Here is a 9,935-nt window from a genome sequence, read left to right on the forward strand (position 1 = left end):
GATTACAGCATCATCTAAATATTGCCAATGTGCACTTAGAAATCTATCAAGATTTATCACAAGGTTATGATTACCACACAAAACCTTCAAGATTTATTATCATGAAATACATACCAATGAACCCTTAAAAAAATCTAACATTCCATATCCACATGAAGCTTTCCTTGATATAAATGTCTCTCTGTAGTGTTATTAAAGTGTAGCAAAATTGTAATTACGACATCACAGAATGGAATGCATTGTTTTCACCTTCAATCTTAGGCTCTCCTTTCATGTTTCCACTTCACAATCACATTTCACTGTAGATATACCGTACTTAAGTTGTCGCCCTTCATCCCAATTTCTCCCTTCTATCCTATCTGTAGATTGTCTTCTTTCCTAAGCCATTGTATTCACATTCCTTGATGATCAGCACGATGCTGTACTTTTTTCTTCTCTGAAACAGTCCAGCTCTTCGCTACTGCATGGCATCAGTCATCTGAAAGAAAAGACAGAAATTAAGAACTTTCGATTAAAATCAAACATCATGATACAAGATACAACTTTCATTTTGAGAAAAAGAAATCAGCCAACTAAACTGTAGTTGAAATTATTTTGCTCTATTTATATTAAACATAAAACAAAACGGTATACAGGATCAAAGAATGTCAAAAAAATACTGCTGTTCGTCTTTGATGCATATTCAAATTGTCTCGCCTTTTACATATTTTAATGATGCAAGATATTATGTCTAGCACTTAGTAAGTCTCATGTAGAATTTAAATTATTATTCACATGAATAAATCTACATGTCCTTGTAAACAAGGCATTGCTTTGAAAAAGCTGAATAATACTAACTGCATTTGGGAAACAGTCTACGACAATCAAACTTGTTTATTATCAGAGACTTTAACATCTTAATTAGACCTAGACTCTACATTACCATTGTATTCACATCCGTTGGTGATGTACACGACCCTGTACTTTTCCTTTTCTTTTCTGAGACAGTCCAGTTCTTCGCTACTACATGGCACCAGTCATCTGAAAGAAAAGAAAGAAATTAAGAACTTTTGATTAAAATCAAACATCATGGTACAAGATACTTTAATTTTTAGAAGAAAAAAAAATCAGCCAACAAAACTGAAGTTGAAATTATTTTGCTCTATTTATATCAAACATAAAACAAAATGGTAGGCCTATGCAGGATCAAAGAATGTCAAAAAATGCTGCTGTTCGTATTTGATGCATATTCAAATTTTCTCGTCATTTACACATTTTACTGATGCAAGATATTATGTTTAGCACTTAGTAAGTCTCATGTAGAAATTGAATTATCATTCACATGAATATAAATCTACATGTACAAATATTGTATTTGTAAACAAGGCATTGCATTGAAATAGCTGAATATTACTACTTGTACCTGCATTTGGGAAACAGTCTATGACAATCAAACCTGTTTCTTATCAGAGACTGTAACATCTTAATTAGACCTAGACTCTACATTATCATTCAGCTTTTAAAGGTATTAACCATTCACCTATAAAGCACTGGCATTGTCATGTGCATCATATTTCTTTGATACTGCACATATTTTCATGAAGTCTGTGCAAGAATGCAAATGAAACACGTCTGCTGTTTGGTATTTATGAAGAAAAAAAATCACTAACCCGGAAGTCCTTGGCCTTAGGAATAACACGTGGCGAGTTATTAGGAATTGACGTTAAAATAGAATAAGAATAGATCTACTAAATAGGCCTTTGCCTCATGAATGTCTGGTCTAATTATAGACTAAGTGAAGTCTAGACCTTTCACTTTTAAGTTACCAGTGGTACACAGAATTTATATTATAGATCTAGACAACATCTAGATCTAGACATCTAATACTATTAGATCTTGGCAACTTTTGTCTTTGTGACACGAAATTAAAACGTCACGGATGATATTGCGGCGATATCCAACAGGATGACAGTACCACTATTACTGAATCAGTAAGTTGACATAGATAACTAACATCAACTTGTTAACGTACGTTAGCGATGGCACCATATACAATAACCGGTGACACTGACACTGACAGAAACGACTACGTTTAGACTAACGTTAAAGAGTTAGACTCGCCATCTCAGTAAGTCGGCCAAAGACAAAGTCAATACAGGGCTAAGTCAGTGTTACTGTTATGTTAGGCCTAACAAACGTTAACGATTACTCGGTTAGGTTAGATTTACCAGGACTCAAGAGTCCTGGTTAAATCAGTCGAGGGACATTTCTTAGAAGTCCTTCGATTCCAAGAATAAAAAGGGTGAAAGAACAAAGGGAAAAAAGGAAAGAAGAAAGGACAAAAGATTATGTATGGCTGCTGTGGATAACGACAGCGCTACTGTATCACTATCAATCACGCGTAAATATGTAAATGCCATTTGGTTGGGCCGCATTCACAAGTTTTAGGGAAAAAAAGCCCCACCGCTGTGCTTCAAAGGTACTCCACTCGAACTAACGTTAGACATAACGTCACATATCTACACACAGTACGGTACTAGGGCTGAATTCACAAGTATACTATAACACTGCACTGTACAGGAAAGCCACCTAACCTGTAGAGTACTACTTGTAGTGTTTAGCATACTGTCATAGATGACATCTACACCAACGCTGCACACTGGCACTGGTCCGACGGTCCCTGACCAGGAAAAATCACTGTTGGACACTGACCAGTAACTTTTTCAGGAATGGACCAGTAAAAATTGGGGGGAAAATGGGTGGACTCTACCTACTATTACCACTAGTCTAGAGATGTAGATCTAGAGCTAGTTAATTTGACTTGGTCTTAGACTTCAGCTGATCTTAGTTTTAGTAACTGGTATTACAAGTAAAGTCTTAACTTAGACTTAATAGTTAAACTTGAAAGTTAAAGTCTAACATGTCTAACTTTATTCTTTACTCTTCCTTTGAGTTTTACTTTTAGACTTTTTACTTTTTTTTTAGTTTAGTAGGCCTACAGTACTTTGTCAATCTCATGATTTCATTTTCAACTCAAGTCAAGGCATAGCAATGAGTGTCTTCGAGACTTTGACATCTTGCATGTCTTGCACACAGACGTTACGACTACAGTACTCAGTAGTCTCAGAAGTAACGACATAAGTCGAAAAGAAACTATAAATAATATGATTTGGGATCTAATTTGAAATTGGATGGCGTTTACAGACTAGGCTTCATAAGCATCACGCGATTGAATACATGGGACTACACTCTACCGCAGTTAACGGTTATGGTAGTCCAACTGAAACTGTTATTTTGAGCATGATTTTAATAGGATTATAGCTTACCATTCACTTCACTAGTGGACAGTGGGCTGGCTTAGGTCGTCATTCATCTTTCAGAAGGTTTGGTTCTCACTCTGAGATCTGGATTAGGGCCAAAACCTAATTCTAGGCCAGTAAGTTGAACAAAGCTCAAAATAGTGCAACCGCGACGGTTCGTAAAACCCGCATTGCTCTTCACCCTCGCAATTCGGGTTTCACGAACCGGCGTATCTTTACTGCGTCGGTTCGTGAGACCCGTTTTTCTCAATTTCTCGATATTTCGGGTACCGTCGTTTTTTTCTTTCTTTGATAAAATTAAGAATAATTAATTTTGTGATCTAAAATTTTGGGATTTGGTAGAGTTTTGAAAGCACTTTCATTTGGTACCAATATCTCGATTTTGAAAATTTTGACCAAAATCGAAATAGCGTCGGTTCGTGAAAACGCCGACGAAATATAATATGCAATGTATAACGAAAAGAAGGAAATTACGCATTAAAAAAAAAAAAAAAATCTGTTTGTTGAATCCTCATCATACGCTGGGAAGCTATGTGAAATGGGAGAGTACCTTTTTAATTTCGTTTAAATATTACATTTTTAAAAGAGCATAAAGTTGTTTGTGTTGTCACACATGTGTAGAAAATGACGGTGTAGGATTTGGTTACAGTTCGCCATTCCAAAGGTTCTTTTCTTACTTAAGTACGTTACTCCGAAGGCTCCTCATTCCGAAGTTTCGCCATTCCCGGGATTCCGATGGTTTGTTTATCTGAAGGTTCGCATTTCCGAAGAATCATTATTCCGAAAGTTCATAATTTAGATTAAAATAATATATTGTTCATTTTCCGAAGGCTCGTTGATCTGAAAATGAAATGAGGTTCGTCATTCTGAATATTAATTATAAATCAAAAAATGAAAAAGGTTCACTATTCAGAAAGTCCGTTGTTCCGAAGGCTTTTTCATCCGAAAATGAAATAAGGTTCGTTATTCCGAAGAAAGTTTGTTAATTAAAAAAAAATGAGAAAGGTTAGTTATTTCGAAGATTTATTTATCTTAAGACGATTATAAGGATTGCAATTCTTAAGTTTTGTTAGTGTGCTCACCTTTTTCCACCATGGATTAACGATTCTTTTTGTAATGTTCCGATTAACGAACGTTTTGAATTCCTATCATTTTCGGACTAACGAACCGTATAAGAATAAGAATAAGAACCATTATCAATATTTTATTATCGGATTAACGAACCTTTGGAAAAACGCCAAAATGTGCTTAATATTTCATTTCCGAACTATTACGGACATTTAATTGTATCAGAATCTGTGTGTTTTTGTATTAAAGGACTTCGGAACAATGAAACAAACCTTATCTGAATTCAGATTACTGTATTACAATAACGCAAGTTCCCCTCGGAAACTACGTGATACACGGAGTGAACATACAATGATGTGAAGCGTTAGCTCATGCATGCAGAGACGCTATAAAAATGCTTGTTCCGCTACGCATTTTCGAATGCGATCCGCATTTCGTTGTAACGGAGCACATTTCTTTTGTTTTTCTTTGTCATAGTGGCGCTCAGAAAAGACTTCGTGATAACGATAATTTTGTTATAACCGTCTTCGTTATAAGCGAATTTTGTACCATAGACTTTAATGGCGATAATTTGGGGATCAGAAGTTTTGCTTCGTTATCACGAAATTTCGTTATAACCGTGTTCGTTGTAACGGGAGTACACTGTAACTTTATTTGTGTACTTCGTCTCTGTCTTAATTTGCTTTCTTTGCATTGTTTCATCAATTTTGTAACTGTTTTACTATTATACCGTTAACGCTCATTTCAGAATTGCCCTACTGCATCATTGGGCATTAACAAATAGTATATCAAGGATGCGGGAAGAGATTGTCATATCCTTGGAATGATCACCGCAGAGCATTACCTCCCTTGACAATTACTCCTTATTAAAATTAGGCTCCAAACAATCACCCATCTTACAATAACTCCCCCCCCCCCCCCAGAAAATTACGTCTCTCATTGTCATTTTCGAACAACGTTTGCTATTTGAATTGAAAAAAAAAACAACAATTTTTCATATCGTCTGGTTTTGATCGAGACCTAACTTCAAGTTTTTAACATCTTTTGGGTGAGATAATTAGAAACCCCTTACGAAATATTAAAGAGCATGTTATTCCAAGAAGGATTCAAGTTTTTGTGAAAAAAAAATAGTCTTAAAATGGCCGGGATAAAACAGAGCTGCTGAGCAGCCCTAATGTAAAAAGTATTGTCAACTACAACTCTCTAGATCTATTCAAAAAGAGGGTGCAGGACAAAAGACTTCGTTAACAACAAGGGGTGTTTTGTTTAAAAAATTAAAAAAAATACCGTTAAACTCGTAATATTTCACTCTTTCTAATCAGACTAGCTTATATTTGAACTGGATTTCCCCTTAAAGTGTCGAGAACATTTAATTTGAAAACTAGCACAATTCTACTTGTATGTAAAATAAGCTGTAATTTTACTCAAATGACAGATTAGGGCACCGTTTGATAAAAGTTGCCAGTTATGACATCTTGTTAGTCTCTAATAATTTCAATAAAACCATGGGTTCTGCTTGATTGATAAGCTCGAGTCACTGACTTGTTACCATGGACCTGCTTTGATCGACCTACAACGATTGGTAATTGTGTGGAACTGACAGCTTGTCAGGACTGATAACTTTCATAAAACCGTGCCCGGATCCTATCAGAAACTATGGCTTTATATATCGAAGGGTCCCTCGCTAATGTTAAGGGAATATGAATTGCAGTGAAATCAACTCTCCTTTTCTTATGTTTATCGTCTAATGTGTTATAATGATAGAAAATGACAAGCCAAAAGAGTAAATGATGACAGTGTAAGAGAAAGGTGCATTAATGTAGGGCCTACATGAGCTTAGTCTTCTGATATGGTGTTATGAACTTATGGAAAAATTACAATGGGTGTATGGTAACTTTCGGGGGGGGGGGGGGGGGAGGGAGGGATGTCCAGCACACAGCGCACCCCCCCCCCCCCCCCCCTGTGACGCCCATGAACTGGGATTTAGGTATCCATTTGGTCTTTCCAGATCCAAATAGCATCCCTAACAGAATGATGCCACACATATCAAAACATCCACAGTCACACTCAGCCAGTCACACACACACACACACATACGTACTCACACACCTAGCTGATCGTTGACTGCCTGGATGCCTGCCAAGTCAGACAAGCGTTTGAAGTACATGCTCGCACCTAAGGACAAAAGCCCACTGAAAGGTGCCATTCTTTGTGAATCATTTGCCTGTTCAGTGCTTATGTGATGCCTGCTAAGTCAGGCAAGGCTTTGGATCACAAGCTCACTGAAAAGGACAAAGCCTATTGAAAGCTGACATTCTTATGGGAATAAATGTGGCAATGTCTGACTATTCTCTCTGTCTTGTATCATGACGGTGCATGACAACATAATTTTTGTGGTTACCTACTTGAAACAAAGTCATTACATAATAAAGGCGTCTGTAAAATTATGAATATCCCATCTAACATAAAAATAAATAGAATTTAAATTAAATCACAATACCAGTACCATCATTTAAGTCTGGTGCACTAACAACACGAATTGTTTCTTCCAACATACTTGGTCAGTCTGCACTTACAGTGGTACAGAATGTGTCTGCCTGTTTAGTGAGTGTGTTCCATATGTGTGTGTCTTCCCTATGTGCATGTGTGTGTGTGTATCTTTTTGTTGTTTTTTTCTTTTTACCCATCCTGTATAGTAAGAATCTATTTTTATATTTTTGGCTACTCCCCATTTTAAACATGCAGTTTAAGACAGAAATTACACCATTTTTTTTTTAAATAAAGAAGACAAGGTGATAATCGCAGGCATTAGTTACATTCCACATTAAATTGGTATGCCTTCGCCAAAATGCATGGTTCTCCCTATAGGTATAGTGTAGGTGTACGTCCCGACAACGTGAGATGACAATTTCTCATAACTGGCAAAAAAAAAAAACAAAAACTGAAATGACATCTTTGTTTTACTTGTGTTTACTTTCCTTGAGCAAGGTTTTATTTGGATGGATGGCTGACTTGTTTAAGAGAACAAGTATTTGGGAATTTGAAAATATTCACCTGAGCTTTGACCCTTGACCCCATGACCCACAATTGACGATGTAATCTAAATAATTTGAATAATAAAATACAATTAATAAAATACAACTATTAATTGGTAATACTGGGTAGAGAGTATCAGAATTTATAGTGATTGAGTTAAGGAATAAGAATGTTTTCAAAATTTATAACAAATCGCAATGAACAAGGATGATGACATTGCAGCTTCACCATAAGAACGCATGAGCGGGGATTCAAGGAAGCATAACAAGAGAAGAAAGCATGCATATTTTATATTCTACACAGGTGGCCTTGCTATGCAAGCAGCATTGTAAAGGAATTGCCGTGCTACATTTCTAAAATATGTGCGCCTCCTACTATGCATTCTTATGGTGAGCCCTCACTCGGTGATGCTGCTCTCCTCTTCACTAAAATTTGTTTTGGGTTTTCAGATAGAGTACATGTATTGATGCAAAAATGGATTCAAGTAGACAGCCAAATGGAAAGCCTCTACAGTTAAAATGGGTGATTTCATGTTCAGTGCTAGTGCTAGTGCTGATGTTGCCTCCAAAATGGCTGCATTAAATCAAGCTCAAACATTCACAGTTTGATCAATGCAAGCGACAATGATCATAATTACCAATTATCAAACTATCAAAGTTTTGGGTTAACCTGCTAACACTGACTGATTTCAAATTCATAATTATTGCTGGTGCCAGTGCTGGTACATGTATAGCAATTCTGCCTGCAAAAGCACCAAAGTCGAATGTCTTGCAGGCTTCATAATTTGTGCAAAAGAACGACATGGAAACACCGGCCATTTCTGATACGGAGAAGTGAAACTTTCCCATATTTGCTGTTTATTTGAATACCTTATACAGGTATTGAAATTTAGTCTTTGAAAGCTCAGATACTGTTACAACATTCACAAAGTTTAATCCTACTTGCACACATGTTCTATAAGCTTTTGGTCATATAATCAAGAAACAAATAGACTCTGAAATCTTTCTTTTTTTTCTCTTTTTTTTCATGGTTACCAACACTATGGGCTTATCTTTATCCTGCAAAATTAACAGCGAGAATCGCCAACTGCCTCTGAAATGCTTCCTACTCTTTCATTAGGGACAAATTGGACATGACAGAGAAGGGTGTACTTGTGGGCTGTACCTGCCCCTATGTAGATTCAACCTGAAACACTTCCAGCACAATATGGGCACCTTGAACGTAATGATGGGATTACACACTGCAACAAAATCTTTCAGAGACTGGTACTTCAGTGTGCAATGCATGATGGTTGTGAATTTGCAGCTGTAGCCATGCAGTTCCACTCAGATTTCAAATTACAATCACATACATTCACAGAACAATGGAACTTTCATGAAATCAAGTTATGGAATGCTAAGTTTCTTAAGTTGTGGTAAGATTACATAATCACATCATTTTGATAAAACCTCTGTTGTCATCTTTGACTCTATTCTGCTGAATTAAAGTCAATCTGAGCACTGAGTGGATTTTTACTTCCCAGGGATGCCAAGTTCAAAAATTTTTTATGAGTGAGATTTTCACGACTCGGCATCTCGGCGAGCAAATGTGCGCGCAAGCGAGGATGTGGGAGAGGCCCCCCCACACCACCATGGCCTCCCACGGTAGGGACCTTTTTCAATTTTTAGCTCTTAATGGTGCGATCAGGTGCATACTTAAGTGACTATTTTTTACTTATTTTGAAAGACAAAAGGAAAATATACCTTCATTTGTAACTATCACTTTAATCCTTTGAGCTATGCTCCTTATTATGGGCCCAAATTGCAGACTTTGCCCGATGCGTGAGAAAAATGGGTGTCGTGCGTGAGATCGTGAGACAACCCCTAAATGCTTGAGTCTCACTCAGAATGCGTGAGACTTGGTAGCTCTGACTTCCACATGACATCTGCCATATCAATTGCTGTTCAATACACATCATTTTACCTTTGTGCATACAAGTGCTCATCACTACAAGGCATATCAGATTAATCTGATCTGACATAGATTTGTGTTGAAGCATACAAAACGACAACAAGAAAAAACAATGAGAGCCAGACAGGGAAAATTAAGCGTCTTTGGCAATGTGTTTTCATGCAACAGTAATGCACCGTTGTCATCCTTTGTCAGACGTAGTTTAGGTCTTTCCTCTTAATTGAGATTGATAATCTAATGTCAAAACACACAGTCAACCTGCCATACGTCGAATTAGCTGAATATCACTTATCTTAGGGCAAAATAAAAGTCCTGATTTTGAAATCATTGTATTGCATGAAACATAATAAGGCATAGATAGAATTTAACTGCATTCATACAAAGGCATTCAGATCTAGACTATTTTATGGAGTAAATATTCACTGAGAAAGTAAATTGATTCCAATTAGCATGATTATACACCATGATCTGTTAACCCTGCCCCTTAGAAAAAGGCAGACTGCCAGCATGAGCAGTGCAAATGTGTAGTTGCATAACTTCATGTTATAACAGGTTGGAATGTGGTGCACACTCATATGGCTG

General features: G+C 36.8%; 1 long non-coding RNA gene across 1 annotated transcript; it reads right to left on the minus strand.

Moving 5' to 3' along the window:
- Nucleotides 1–343: 343 nt before the first annotated feature.
- LOC139740603 (uncharacterized) lies at nucleotides 344–3,442 on the minus strand. Its single transcript, XR_011711568.1, has 3 exons — nucleotides 3,306–3,442; nucleotides 923–1,020; nucleotides 344–478 (listed from the first exon to the last, which is right to left on the minus strand). It is a non-coding gene; the product is annotated as an uncharacterized lncRNA (long non-coding RNA).
- Nucleotides 3,443–9,935: the final 6,493 nt, after the last annotated feature.

Source organism: Diadema antillarum, unplaced genomic scaffold, assembly GCF_040938485.1.
Source record: "Diadema antillarum isolate AM-2024a unplaced genomic scaffold, OU_Dant_1.0 seq00000862_RagTag, whole genome shotgun sequence".
Taxonomy (NCBI): Eukaryota; Metazoa; Echinodermata; class Echinoidea; order Diadematoida; family Diadematidae; genus Diadema; species Diadema antillarum.